This window comes from Lutra lutra, chromosome 15 (assembly GCF_902655055.1).
Source record: "Lutra lutra chromosome 15, mLutLut1.2, whole genome shotgun sequence".
In the NCBI taxonomy this organism is placed as follows: domain Eukaryota; kingdom Metazoa; phylum Chordata; class Mammalia; order Carnivora; family Mustelidae; genus Lutra; species Lutra lutra.
In genome coordinates this window covers 37,362,627-37,377,386 of record NC_062292.1, presented here as the reverse complement: position 1 = coordinate 37,377,386, position 14,760 = coordinate 37,362,627, and the positions used below count along the sequence as shown (strand labels likewise).

General features: G+C 35.0%; 1 protein-coding gene across 5 annotated transcripts in view; it reads left to right on the top strand.

Moving 5' to 3' along the window:
- DENND1B (DENN domain containing 1B) overlaps nt 1-14,760 on the top strand; it is a 266,328-nt gene that overhangs the window by 228,404 nt on the left and 23,164 nt on the right. The gene's annotated exons all lie outside the window — the stretch shown is intronic.

Sequence of the window (14,760 nt, the reverse complement as noted above, 5' to 3'; positions counted from 1 at the left end):
GTGAAGCTGTACTAAAACCCTCACCTTTATAAAGAAAACTCATTCATTTCTTGATAAAGAAAACTGGCACTTACTGTGTACCAGTCATGGCTCTAAATGTTCCAGGAGAGACAAAACACATCTCTGCCTTCATGGGACCATTTTTATACCATACTAAGTGCCTTCTCTATGATCTATCCATTTATAAATTTATATTTTCCATACATTAGTATTGGTTAATTGCAGCATGTTGGTAATAATGCTGATTGTATGACCTACAGTAAGCCCTTCAGTAAATAATTCCACAAGTATAGAAACCTTCTCTGGATACTGTTAACTGGAAAACATGTGTTTACTTGTAAACCAATGATGGATTTATAATCAATTTCTCTATATTTCTTCCATCACTAGCATTTTCAATTCCTTTTGGTTCTCAAGCTTCAACATCTTAAAAACTTTTGCAAAATGTTTATTGCCTTAATATTGGAGCAGTTATGTTTTATTTACAATGGTGCACTGATTTTTATGTGAAAAAAGAGTGAGATCTTTGTTTACTTATCAGAAGCTTTAGGGTAGAAAGAAAACACATGAATTAGAGAAACCCTTGTCCCAAATGTCAGTTTTAAGTTAGGAATACTATTTTTAGCTCCTCGTTTAAATTTTTAAATCTTCCTTTCTTTAACACAGCAGTGTATTTCTCTGATAATTTAGTTATAAGGTATATTACAGATTTCTGTTTTTGTTTTCTGTTAGACAATTTCTGATAGAGAAAATTGCATTAAGTTACAGACAACCTTACAGATAATAGGTTATATTTATTGCATACTTATTCTGAATTTTCATGGCCATCACTTATTATAATATCATTAATTCAACTATCTATATTCATCAGTTAGCATTTTGTGGTTTTCAGGCAGACATGACAAATGATGACTCTAACAAGAATTAAGAGAAATAGGGCTTATTCTTTTAAGAATTATAATTTTCCTACGTGTTCATAGGAATTTGTTAAGCAGCATATTTAGATTTATTATGCAGGTGCTGGTAATTTCTGAATATCAATCTTTTCAAATGATAAATATCTGAATTTTAGGTAATGTGTAATCCCCGTATGTGTATTTCTTTGTATACATGTGTTCCATTATAGAAATGGGTGTATATACCTGTGTGTGTGTGTGTGTGTGTGTGTGTGTATGTTTTAACAGGTCAATTTGTTAAGGATCCTTATTTCCAATCATTTGTAACCCAGCAGTATTTATCACGATCTGCTGTTTTTTCTCTGCTTAGGTTAGGCATAGGAATGTATGTAGCCCTCTGGTAGGACTGGAACCAGAAAATGGAAAAAGCAAAAGTACTCAGGGAAGAACATCAGCCCTCCCCACTCACCCCTTACCCCTACCCCTCCCCATGTCCCAACCCACCTTCTCTCTGTCTCTCTCTCTCTCTCATCCGGCTTGTTTTTCTCTCTGCTTCACTATTCACTGTGCCTTCCATAGAGAGGTTTTCTCAACTCCTCCGTGTGCCTGACACTGTGCTTGCAGGCCCTCAGCTCAGCCAGCTGCTAGGAATGGACCGCAATTCCCAGATCCACTGTCTTGTGGAAGAGTGTCATCAGCCCACTCGGATCAAGCATTAATCCTTGGGTCAGTGAACTCTAGCCAGGGAAGCAAGGAGAATACCATGTACCAAGAACACTGGCAAGTAGTAGGGGTGAACAGGGAAAGCAGTTCTCAGAGTAGGATTTTAAGGACAGTGACAAAAATCTCAGAAGATTTTTTGCTACCTCCAATTGCCTTGTAATCATTTGGCAAAAAGTCGCCTTTGTAAAAAAAAAAATCTGTATTTTTAAATACTTAGGGGTTGGTCTTTGTACCATAAACCTGAAACTTGGCAAGTTTAAGGTCAGCCTACCCTAATGGGTCATTGTTGCCTTAGTTCCCACATGAGAATTGAGCCACTTACACAAACAGAATGCATAGAAAATAAGCTTCAAATACATTGTTTGCATTTGGGGCAAGGAAATCAGTAGGGACTGGGCATAGTCTACTGCCTTTTCTTTTTGGTCTGATACCACAGAAGCTTCCTTGGTTCACTTTTTGGAGGTAATCCAGCCTCAATGATTTGCTAGAAATATGATCCATTGTATAATACAAGAAACAGAAGCTCATGCTAGAACCATGAAGATACTGTTTTATGATTATTTCCAAATCAATGAATAGTCTTACTGTTGTCTCTCTAAGCACAATAATATTAGGATCTGAGCCCATTAAGATTTCCAATTACATATGGAAGCATTTCGAGAAATAGATATGGTTCGAGGCATAATCTGGGTAATCAATAAATATGTCAGAGACATTATGTTTATTAACTTGTTTATATTCTACTTATTTTCAAAATTAATTGGACATTTTACCAGGAATCATAGAACAAAAGATTGAAATGTATTTAATTTAGATAAGATTCAAGGCAGAGAGAAAGTGCAGTAAGAAGCTAAGGCCTGGGGCGCCTGGGTGGCTCAGTCATTAAGTGTGTGCCTTCAGCTCAGGTCATGATCCCAGGGTCCTGGGCTGGAACCCCGCATCAGGCAGGCTCCCTGCTCGGCGGGAAGTCTGCTTCTCCTCCTCCCACTCCTCTCTTGCTGTGTTTCTCTCTGTCAAATGAATAAGTAGAATCTTTAAAAAAAAAAAAAAAAAAAGCAGAAGAAGCAGCAGCAGCAGCTAAGGCCCATTCCCTTGCTTAGCAGCCAAAATGAAAAGACAAACACACCTACCATGATTCATGATGTACAAGGATTAAAATAAAATTGTTCAGGAGGCATGCAACTATTCCAGGAAATAGGGCTAGACATTGTGGATCCACAGGTGAAGTAAGTGTCCCAACAGCTCCCATCCAGTAGAAGTAGCCAAGAGAGGCAAGGAACACTGTTTTAGGGACAGAAATCTGATTTTCCTTCTTTCTCTCTTCTGTGTAGTGTCTATCACTTGAAATACTCAGGTTTATTAATACAAAGACAGCTTAATTTCCTAAGAAACTATTAAAAAAATAAAGGCTACAAGTAGAAGTAAACTTAGAAGGCACCCTTTTCTTCTGTCGGTCAGGCTCACTGAATTAGAAGAGTAACATCACTGTGTCATGTTAGAACCAGCCTCTCACTGAAGGACCCATCTCACATTTGATTATTCAAATAGCCATACACTCTTTCTATCTCTCTCTCTCTCTTTTTTTAAGATTTCACTTATTTATTTGACAGAGACAGTGAGAGAGGGAGTACAAGCAGGGGAAGTGGGAGAGAGAGAGAAGCAGGCTTCCCGGGGAGCAGGGAGCCCGATGATGATGCAGGGCTTGATCCCAGGATGCTGGAATCAGCCACACTCTCCTAAAATTCTTGCCATGTTGTAAATTCAGTTACCTAAAAGTGAGATTCCATAGGACCTCTAGGATTTGGTGATACAGATAATTTTGAGGTCTTACTATCATTTCCAAACTTCAGTTTTTACAGAGTGGAATAAAATTGAAGTACACTGGAGTGAACTTGGAAAACATGAGGAAGAGACAGCAAAGCTCTCTGTATGTTTGTGTATATTATATGATTAATTTAAAACTCCTAGCAATCCAAGCACACTGGGAATGATCATCCCCATTTTTCAGATTTAGTAACAGCAGAGGGATGAAGAAATGTGACCAAAGTTCTACAGTAATGAGTATCAGAGTAGGGATTGAAAAGCAGACAGACTGATTCTGGGAGTTAAGTAGCTAACCACTGCTGTCGCGCCTTTGTGTTGGGTGGAGTGTTTGTGGAGGAAGGGCTGTTGGAGACAAAGTTACGGTGTTGAGAGTCAGAGAGACTTGACTTTGGAAAAAGTACTAGCAGTTAGCATTGAGCAAAACACAGTGTCCCTAAGCCATACTTTCTACATTTATGAAATGGTAATGACAATAAATGTCATTTTGCTAAGATGCTATAGGCATTATGGATAATGTGTATAAAACACCTGCCACCTAATAGGCACTTAAAAATTGGCAGCTACCCATTAATATATATACACATATCTTGAACTTCAGGTCTCTTACCACAATGGCCCTGACTTTCTTCTCTCTTGGTGGCAACTGTCCAGAGCCACTCACAGTCCTCTAGTCCCCTAAATTAGTGTCTGTCTTCATTCTAAATATGGATAACTTTACATCCCAGTTTATGATTTGAGAAGAAATATATAGCTTATTTTCCTGAGAAATGTCTTAATTTCTAAGTTTAAAAGACCTCAGATATGTCATTTTATTGTCAGTAGAGGTATCAAAATAAAGATGTGAGCTTTACTTATCCCAATTCTTTATCCATTTGAGAAGTTGATATCAGCTATGTAAAGAACTTTACATTTCCAGTTTCTAGCTAGACTTGGATAAATGAAACACTTTATTTTCACCTGTTTTTCAAAAGATGAAAATGAGATTATGGTTTCTTAAACTCCAAGAATGTATTTTAGTAAGTGAAAAAAAATCAAGTTTCATAGTCTGGGTACTGTAGAAAAGAACAAAAATTAAAATGTATGTTGTTTTAAGCCTGTATTCCATTACTTAGCTTGTGTTTGGAATAGATTGTGAATCTACATCTACACCCCAACAAATAGTAATTTGTATGCTGGTCTGCTAATTAGTATGGTTATTTCCCGTTTTGTTGATGAGGCTTAAATAAATGTCAAGGGTACAGCCATGAAGATCTCCCAATTAGGCTTCACATTTGTAAAACCCAACCCTTTTCCCTTTTGTGTGAAGATGACAGTTCCAGCAGCAGCCCCAGCCTAACAGGACTCCAGGGAAAGGATCCTCCTCTGGTTTTATTGAAAACAGGGCCAGTTGGGTCCAGTGAGAATACTGCCACCAGTCATGGTGCAGAACAGTTTTAATCTTGACTACACACTTACCTTCTTTCATCAATTTTATTTTAGAATACTGACTGTAGTCTTCGTTTATACTAAGTCTGTCCCTGAAAATTATGTTTTAAGAATATTTATTAGTAAAAATTTATGGGAGTTTTCTAAGAATGAGAAATCCCTTTAAATCTGCAAAATTTATATGAATCTAAGGTGCTACTCCATTTTTAATAATATTAGCCATTCTTATTCTAGCAACTGTAATGTGTATGTATCTGTGTATCTATATAGGACACACACATGTACACACACATATGCACACACACATCAACTGGACTAGTGAACTGCAAGCCGGAGCTTAGCTATATTACAAGTCAACATTAACAGATGGATGGCCCTAAGCAAGCAAAACCACGGCAACAAAATCTAGTGAAAGTAGAGGATTGAAGCTTTTTGTTGTTAAGGCCTATTAAAACCCTGGCACACATATCACTCTTAACTATTTCATGTCTGAGACAAATAGCAATGCACTCAGATTTATTTCCAACCTTTCCAATTAATTGTATAAAAGCAGCATGGGAAAATATGAATGGATTTGCAATATGATTTAGTGTGCCTGTTGATAAATACTTACACTTGGAACATAGTCAAGTCTTTAACACAAATACAGTGTTTACAAATAGAAATATGTGTAATAGTCATAATGTCTACTAATAAGACCAAGAACTATGAAACTAGTGATTGTTGATTCTACTGTTATTTTTTAATGATTATTTTTTATTATGTTAGTCACCATACAGTACCACATTCACATAAAGACTAACAGTTTAAGGTCTGAAGTTACTTTTTGAATGCATAAATAAGGAAGGTATTTACACCATAAAATGTGATCTATGTGATTTTCCTTTTTACCCATTATACACTGCTAAACTATACTGTCATTTTGAATCCTTATGTATTTAATGGCTTATTAATCATCCTAGTAGATTTATGGAATATAGCACAACAGCCGTGAGCTCATTTTATAATTGACAAGCAATATAATTTCATCTTTAAAGAATGGACTTAGAAGTATTTATATATACATTTCTGGCATCTAGAGACTTGCAAGTAAGGCATTTCAAAGCCACGTTTTTGTTGAATGGGGACTTAAAAGACATCCTAGTACAAAAGCATGTTTTAAAAAATATGAATAATCAAGAGGTTTACATTTTACAGATAAAAATTTCATATTTTAAAATGTCACAAGTTAAGTTCCTATGAAATTTGTAAGATAAAAACTTAGATTCTCTAAATTATTTAGCTCCTAAGCATAATAAATAATGGGATATTCATACCTAGTAGGATGTGGTTTATGGTATTGTGTTTGTGACCCTCTTTTCTTCACTGGAATTCAGTGGACTCTGGGAATAAAATGAATGTAATTAAAGATAGCATTTTTTGCTCAGGTGACACAAAAGATTTTAAAAAATGGCACAATTGTTGGGATCTTTGGAAATACACAGTTCATTCAGTAGCTTTGCTTTATTAGTCAAGAAAGAAATGAATAATCATTATTTGCAGAGGGAAGACACCACTTGCTTTCTATAACCAAGAAAAAAATGATTGCAAATCACAATGAGAAGGATAATAGTGACCTGGAGAGACAGGGAAGAAATGGGTGTATGAAGGAGGAGGGCCCAGATAACTGGAAAGAATACTTAATGTAAATTTTACAAAATAATAAGTTTAACCAAATCATGATAAGCAAAAAAAAAAAAAAGAAAAAAATCAATTTTTTTTTAGCACTTTCTGTAATTTGGCTAAATATTGAGAATACTATTATGATGATAAAGCTAAGTTGTTGAATTAAAGTGATAAAATCTATTAGAAAGTTTTTATCTTTCTAATTTTTATCAGATAAAATACTTTGAAATAAGTAAATGTGTCTCTATTAAAATATACCCACAAAAATATTGCTTAAATGAAAACACCATTTTAGATGTCTCTGTCCCAAAGTCACTCTTTGACATAGCATGTATTTATTCTAATTTATATTAATGTCACTAATTTTAAAGAAATTGATGATTCACAGACCTTTACCCCTGGGACAAATAATATATGTTAATAAAAATAATTTTTAAAAAATATTTTTTCCTCTGTTGTTTTCCGTTGAAATAAAATTAATTTCCAACATGTCAAATTTCATTATGGTTAAAATTTGTACCTTGCCACCCACCTCCCCCCCATTCAGTTACGGATTACAAGAATGCCCTCTAGTGGCACTGTATAATACTTTGTTTCATTGAAAGATGATAGTTACAAACCAAAAAAAAATTATAAAATTTGCCATACACAATAGTCTTTTCTAGAAATGCAATAAAATACACATTGAAACATTTATATTGTCATAAAATTATTCAAGAACATTATTTTTTCGAAGAAATAATTCAAAACCAGCTCCTTTCAGTAACTGGCTGGGACTTCATTTTTTAAATGTTTAGTTCTGCAAACAATAACCAGATATATTAAAAAGACATGTGAACATGTTCAGTATATATTATAATATCATTTTAGGTTGAAATATACCTTTCCGGTGTTATATTTTACTCTTCAAATTTATTGCCACAACTGACTATGTCATTTATTACAAAGTCTTGAAACAAAAAGAGTTACTGGATTTTCCTTTTAGTTATGTGATGAGTATTGACATTCTAGACTTTACATCAATAATCACATTGCTAATATTTTTCCTTGTTACTTTCTATTCTACTTAACTTAGAGTTTCCCCCTGTTTTTTTTTTTTTAATTATTTTAAGGGCTTTTGGTGAAATTAACAATAACTCTCTATTCCAAAAGCACCCAATTTTTAATGGACAAATTCTTGTGTTCTGCCAGGCATCCTGGGATTAAAAAAAAAAAAATGATGATGTTCTTCCTATTTTGTATCTAGAACTGCTTTTAAGGTTGGGCAGAGATCAATGTTAGTGTTGATGAAAGAGGAGGCCAGTCTTTTCTTTGTAGGGGTTACTGCTGCTGCCTATTAATGTCCCTCAAGAGAGAAAAAATTCCAGGAATGTCAGTAGATTATAAATACAAGAGTATAATAGAATCTTATTATAATTTGAACTGGATTTGTATCTACTACACATTGTTATGTTCCCTGATAGAGAACATAAAAATATTAGAATAATACATAAATATCTTAACAAGTTAGCCTGTGTCCTCATGCCAATTACAAAATAGGACTACTGTGTGGCAGCCTTTTCTGGAAGTTCTTTATGGTTTTTCTAACGTTTGAGTTTAATACTGGTCATTTCACAGAAGTCTGTTCCCTCTTTGAGTTTACTAATGTCTGATAGTTGTAAGATAATGCTTTTGAAGCCAAAATACATATGGAGTAATTGCAATTTCTGTTAAGATTATGCTACATTCAACACAGGAACCATATTAAGACTCCTTCCACACATATACACATTTATGCTCATGATATGTTGATATGATAATCTGAAAAATAAAATCAGCTATAATTATAAATTAAATATTTTAATCTTTAGTTATGTGCTTTTTACAAACATAGTTTATTAGGTGGCTGGAAATAATGTTGTTTTGTTGGTCACTGCTGAGTTTTTAATTGTTTATTCCAGCTAGAAAAATCATCTTCACATCACTTGGTAAAAAGAATCAAATTCTGTTTTACTGAAAATACAGTGGACTTGTTGTGCATGAAGAAACCTTTTTAAATGTTAAAATATTGAAACCCTGTCAGCAAAAGTGAAATTACAGATAGTTTGCCATTTATAAAAAATTTATATATTTATCTGTTTTGCTTTATGAATAATTTTAAGTCTTATACATATTCTTATATTTATACTGATCAATAATTTCTCAGTAGTGAAAAGTTACTGCAAGAGCTTTGTTAAATTTTGCATTTTCAAATATTAAAGAACAAAAAAATAATTAAACAATGTATTTTAAATATTTATAGTTAACATAATTATTTGGCATATGAACGGTCTTGAAAAACTGGCTTTAAAGTATTAACAATTCACAGTCATATTGCTTATAAACACAGATGAGTAATGAATACTGTGACTACATGGTCTTCTTTCCATTTATTAACACATGTCAATGAGAGAAGGCCTTTTAGAATAGCTAGTACAATGTTGCCATTGGGTATGTTGTATATAATCTCTAACAATGGAGAAATGATTTGTGTTTCTAGGATGACTTTGATACAGTATTTTCCAAAGGAAAAGAAGTCAAAACTTCCTAAAGGAAACTTCCTAGTATCAATAAAAGGACTCTGTAAAGTGGTCAGTTCTGATTTCAAACACTCTGTCTCTAAAATCTAAGATGGAGATTTCTTTAGTCTAATTCTAGAAGAGTCCCCAAGTTAATATTAATTAAAATAAGCATCCACTAATGTAATTAATGGTATAATGTAGACCTAATGGACAACATAATGATGGAGAAACTATCTAATTCACCTCAACAAAAACTACTGAATATCTGCTACGTGCTAGTACACAGTTTTCAAGGTCATGTACCTCCTGTGAACAGTACTATGTGCACGGACTGCTTTCAAGATCATTTACCTCATATTACTTTACTAAGGACCATCTTTTACAAATTCAGAAAGACTTCCCTTCATTGACCTTTGTATTTATTCTTCCTTTTAAAGTCTTTACATCACATTCATCACAAGGCACTAAGACCCCACGTGGAAGTGTAAAAGATCTTGGACTTTGGAGTATAACAAACCTGGACCTGAATACCAGCTCTGCCACATGCGTGGTTTTTGATCTTGAGCAATTTGCCTAGCCTCACTAATCCTCTCAGCTTTTGGACCTATAAAATGATGATAGCGTGTCCACTCGTGTAGTTATTGTGGAGATTGGGGTTAGTATAGTGATAGAATTTGTTTTTCCAACACTCACCAGAAGTTTAATAAGTATTAGGTGATATCGTTTCTTTTCTATCCACTACAACAGCAACCTTCACAAAAATTTAATGAACACCTGCTGTGTGTTGGGAACAGAAAGGATTGGACCCATTCCTCAGGGCTTGGTTGCTTTATTCTGGTTTTTCATGCAGTTGTTGCTGCTCTTGCTGCTGCTGTTGTTTTTCCTGTTCTCTTTTCTCTTTGTGTTTCAGTTTGGATAATTCTTTTAGATTTAGTACATGTATATATTATGAAATGTTTACCACAATAAGATTACTTAACACAGTTTTCACCTCACAAGATTACCATGTCTTTGTTTTCATGGTGAAAACATTTAAGACCTACTCTCTAGCAACTTTCAGGTATACAATACAGTGTTGTTAACTGTAGTCACCATGCTGTTCATTAGATTTCCAGAAATTACTCATCTCAAAACTGGCAGTTTGTACCTTTTGACCAACATCTCATTTCCTCCACTCCCAGCCTTTGGCAACTACCAATCCATTTTCTGTTTCTATGAGCTTGGTTTTTTCAGTTACAGAGATGAGATTAGAAAGTATTTGTCTTTCTCTGACTTACTTCACTTTGTTTAATCTTCTCAAGGTTTACCAATATCACAAATAGCAATTTTCTTTTTACTCTGACTGAATAATATCCTATTGTATACATACCATATTTTCTTTATCCACTTATCCATCAATAGACATTTAGGTTGTTTCCATATCTTGACTACTGTGAATAATGCTGCAGTGAACATGGGGTACAGATACCTGCATGAGACAGTGATTTCATTTCCTCCTGAAAAATAACCAAAAGTGGAACTGCTAAACGTAAGGTCATTCAATTTTCAGTTTTGGGGGGGAATCGTCATACTCTTTTCCATAGCGATTGCACAATTTACATTCTCACCAACAGTGCACATAAGTTCCCTTTTTTCCACATCCTTGTCAATGTTTATTATCTATTGTCTTTTTCATAATAGCCATTCTAATAGGTGTGAGTTGATATTTCATTGTGGTTTTTATTTGTATTTCCCTGATGTTTAGTGATATTGAGCACATTTTCATCTACTGATGGCTATTTGTATGTCTTCTTTGGAAAATGTCTAATCAAGTTCTCTGCTCATTTTTAAGTGGATTATTTGTGGGGTGTTTCGGCTATTGTGTGAGTTGTAGGAGTTCCTTATATATTTTGTATATTAATCCCTTTGTATGATTTGCAAATATTTTCTCACATTCCTTGAGAATGGAAGAAATATTCATTTTGTTCATTATTTCTTTTGCTATGCAGAAGCTTTTTGGTTTGATGTAGTTCCATTTGCTATTTCTTTTTCCTGCTTGTGCTTTTGATGTCATATCCAAAAAATCATTACCAAGACTAATGTCAGGGAGGTTTTTCCTCTAGGATTTTTATGGTTTCAGGCCTTACATTCAAGTCCTTAGTATATATTGAGTTAATTTTTGTGAGTGGTACAATTCATGCAGCTTTATTCTTTTGCATGTGAATGTCCAATTTTCCCAGCACCATTTATTGAGAGACTATCCTTTCACCATTGAATGTTCTTGGCACCTTTATTAAAAATAGTTGACCATTTATGGATGGGTTTATTTCTGGACTCTTGATTCTGTTTCATTGGTCTTTATGTCTGTTTTTAAACCAGTATCATACTCTTTTGATTACTATAGCTTTGTAATATAGTTTGGAATCAGAAATTATGATGCTTCACCTTTGTTCTTCTTTCTCAAGATTAATTTGGCTATTCAGGGTCTTTTGTAGTTCCATACAGATTTTTAGGATTGCTTTTCCCATTTCTGCAAAGAATGCCATTAGAATTTTGATGGGAATTGCATTGAATCTATAATTCTTTGTTTAGTATGGACATTTTAACAATATTAACTCTTCTAATCCATGAACATGGGTTATCTTTCCATTTTTTTGTGTCATCTTCAATTTCTTTCATCAGTCTCTCTCTTTTTTTAAAAAAGATTTTATTTATTTATTTAACAGAAAGAGAGGCACAGCAAGAGAGGGAACACAAGCAGGGGGAGTAGGAAAGGGAGAAGCAGGGAGCCCGATGTGGGGCTCGGTCTCAGGACCCTGAGATCATGACTGAAGCTGAAGTCAAATGCTTAACAACTGAGCCACCCAGGCATCCCAATTTCATCAATGTCTTAAAGTTTTTGTTGTATAGATATTTCACTTCCTTGGTTAAATTTAAGTATTTTATTGTCTTTGATGCTATATAGTACATGGAATTATTTTATTTTATTTTATTTTATTTTATTTTATTTTATTTTATTTAGATAGTTCACTGTTAGTGTATAGAAATGCCAGTCTGGATAATTTCTGTTCATCTGTTTTAATGTTCATTGATACTTTCTTTAGTCTACTGATAACCCGATCAAAAGAATACATCCCCTATGTTTTTTTCTATCATTTCAATTTGACTCTTTTTTTTTTTAATGGATTTCATCTTTCTGCTGTATGTTGTCCATCGTTTTTTCCCCTTACTCTTAATGTGTGGTAGTTCTTGAATACTGGACCTCATATGTGAAAAGGCAGTAGAGAATAAGTTAAATAGTACTTATATCCAGAAAGACCAAGAGTCTTCTAAATGCTGTTAGTACAGAGATTGAATACATCACAAGTTGAACTGGTTTGGATTTTGTTGTTGATATCATTACCTGCAGTGGGCTGCTATTATCTTGTATTTAGAATGGACTACTTCTAGTAGAGGTTCTAGAAGTTTTTTCGTAGTGTTTCTCCCTAACCCTCACTCTCACCTATATCAGAGCAACATAGGGGGGGTCTCTCTCAATATTTTTGCCCCTCACCCAGCAATTAACTTCTGTTGCTGGTTACTTGGTCCTAGTCTTTTGGATTTTCTACGCTGTGGTCCAGCTTCATTCTTGACAAGCCATGTGTCCCTGTGCCTCAGATTTGGGGCTTTCTAAATATCCCTCCACTTCTTTCCATGGCAGATAAACTTTCTCATACCTGTAATTGATCTTGGGCAATTTGGAGGCTGCCTGTCCCTCTCTGCTGGTGATAGATTTCTGCTTGTAGTCAGTGTAGAGTCCTGTGTCTAAGAGGGTTTCCTCCTCTTCCCTAAAGGAGTTTTTGCTCTTATACTTCCCCCAAAAGTTTTGGGATTGAGTTTAATGACTATCTGCCATCAGTTTATGGCTTTTGTTGTATATAAATTAATGTTTTTCTAAAGTAAGTAGGGCTTTATCCCTGCTCCCTGTAGCAGCCTATCACTTCCTGCATGCCTATACCATCACGGGGAGCTGGTTTCAGTTTCCTATCTTGCCCTTAGCTTTATCCCTATCTTGCCCTTGTTTTTCTCTGTAGCACTAGGTAGTAGGGTTGCCTGATTGAGCAAATAAAATGATAGGGTTTTATCTGTAGAAAAGGGCTTGCTAGTGCCAGCTCCTCTTGCCTTTGAGATTGCCAGCTATTCCAGACCGACATCTTAGCCCATACTTGATCTTTTTTTTTTCACTTTTTTAAAAATTATGTTCAGTTAGCCACTGTATAGTACACCATTAGTTTTTGATGCAGTGTTCAGTGATTCACTAGTTGTGTATAACATCCAGTGTTCATCACAAAATATGCCCTCGGTAGTGCCCATCTCCCGGTGACCCCATCCCCCTACCCCTCCACCCCACTCTGAAACCTTCAGTTTGTTTCCCAGAGTCCATAGTCTCTCATGGTTCATCTCCCCCTCCAATTTCTCCCCCTTCAGTTTTCCATCCCTTCCCCTATGGTTTTCTGTGCTATTCCTTATAGTCCACATATGAGTGAAACCATATAATTGTTTCTCTGCTTGACTTATTTGACTTAGCATAATCCCCTACAGTTCCATCCATGTCGATGCAAATGGTAGGTATTCATTATTTCTGATGGCTGAGTAATATTCCATTGTATATATGAATCACATCTTTTTTTATCCATTCATCTGTTGAAGGGCCTCTCAGCTCCTTCCACAGTTTGGCTATCATGGACATTGCTGCTGTGAACACTGGAGTGCATGTACCCCTTCTTCTCACTACACCTGTATCTTTTGGGTAAATAACTAGTAGTGCAATTGCTGGGTCATAGGGTAGCTCTCTTTTTAATGTCTTGACGAGCCTCCATCCTATTTTCCAGAGTGGCTGTACCAGCTTGCATTCCCACCAACAGTATAAGAGGGCTCCCCTTTTTCCACGTCCTCGCCAACACTTGTTGTTTCCTGTCTTGTTAATTTTTGCCATTTTAACTGGTGTAAGGTGATATCTCATTGTCGTTTTGATTTGTATCCTGCCACATTGTTGAAAGGACAGCCTTTGCATTACCAATAGGTTCTGGATCGATGTGTTTTCATTCTCATTATTTTCCATGACTTGTTTAAGTTCTTCCTTAATTTCCTGGTTGATCCAGTCATTCTTTAGTAGGATGTTCTTTAACTTCCACATATTTCAATTCCTTACAAATTTTTTCTTGTGACTGAATTCCTGTTTCAAGGCACTGTGGTCTGATAACATGCAGGGAATAATCTCAGTCTTTTGGTATTGGTTGAGACCTGATTTGTGACCAAGTATGTTATGTATTCTGGAGGAAGTTCCATGTGCATTCAAGAATGAGTATTATGTTGTTTTAGAGTGTAATGTTCTGTATGCATCTACAAAGTCTTTCTGGTCCAATCTTTCATTCAAAGCTTTTGTTTCTTTGTTAATCTTCTGCTTAGATGACCTGTCCATTGCTGAGAGGTCTCCTACTATTAATGTATTATTATCAATATGATTCTTTATTTTGGTTAACAGTTGTTTTATGTAGTTGGCTGTGCTCATATTGGGGGCATACGACTTACAATTGTTAGATTTTTCTGTGGTATAGACCCTTTAAGTATGATAATAGTGTTCCTTTACATCTCTTACTACAGTCTTTGGTTTAAAAATCCAGTTTGGGGGCACCTGGGTGGCTCAGTGGGCTAAGCCTCTGCCTTCG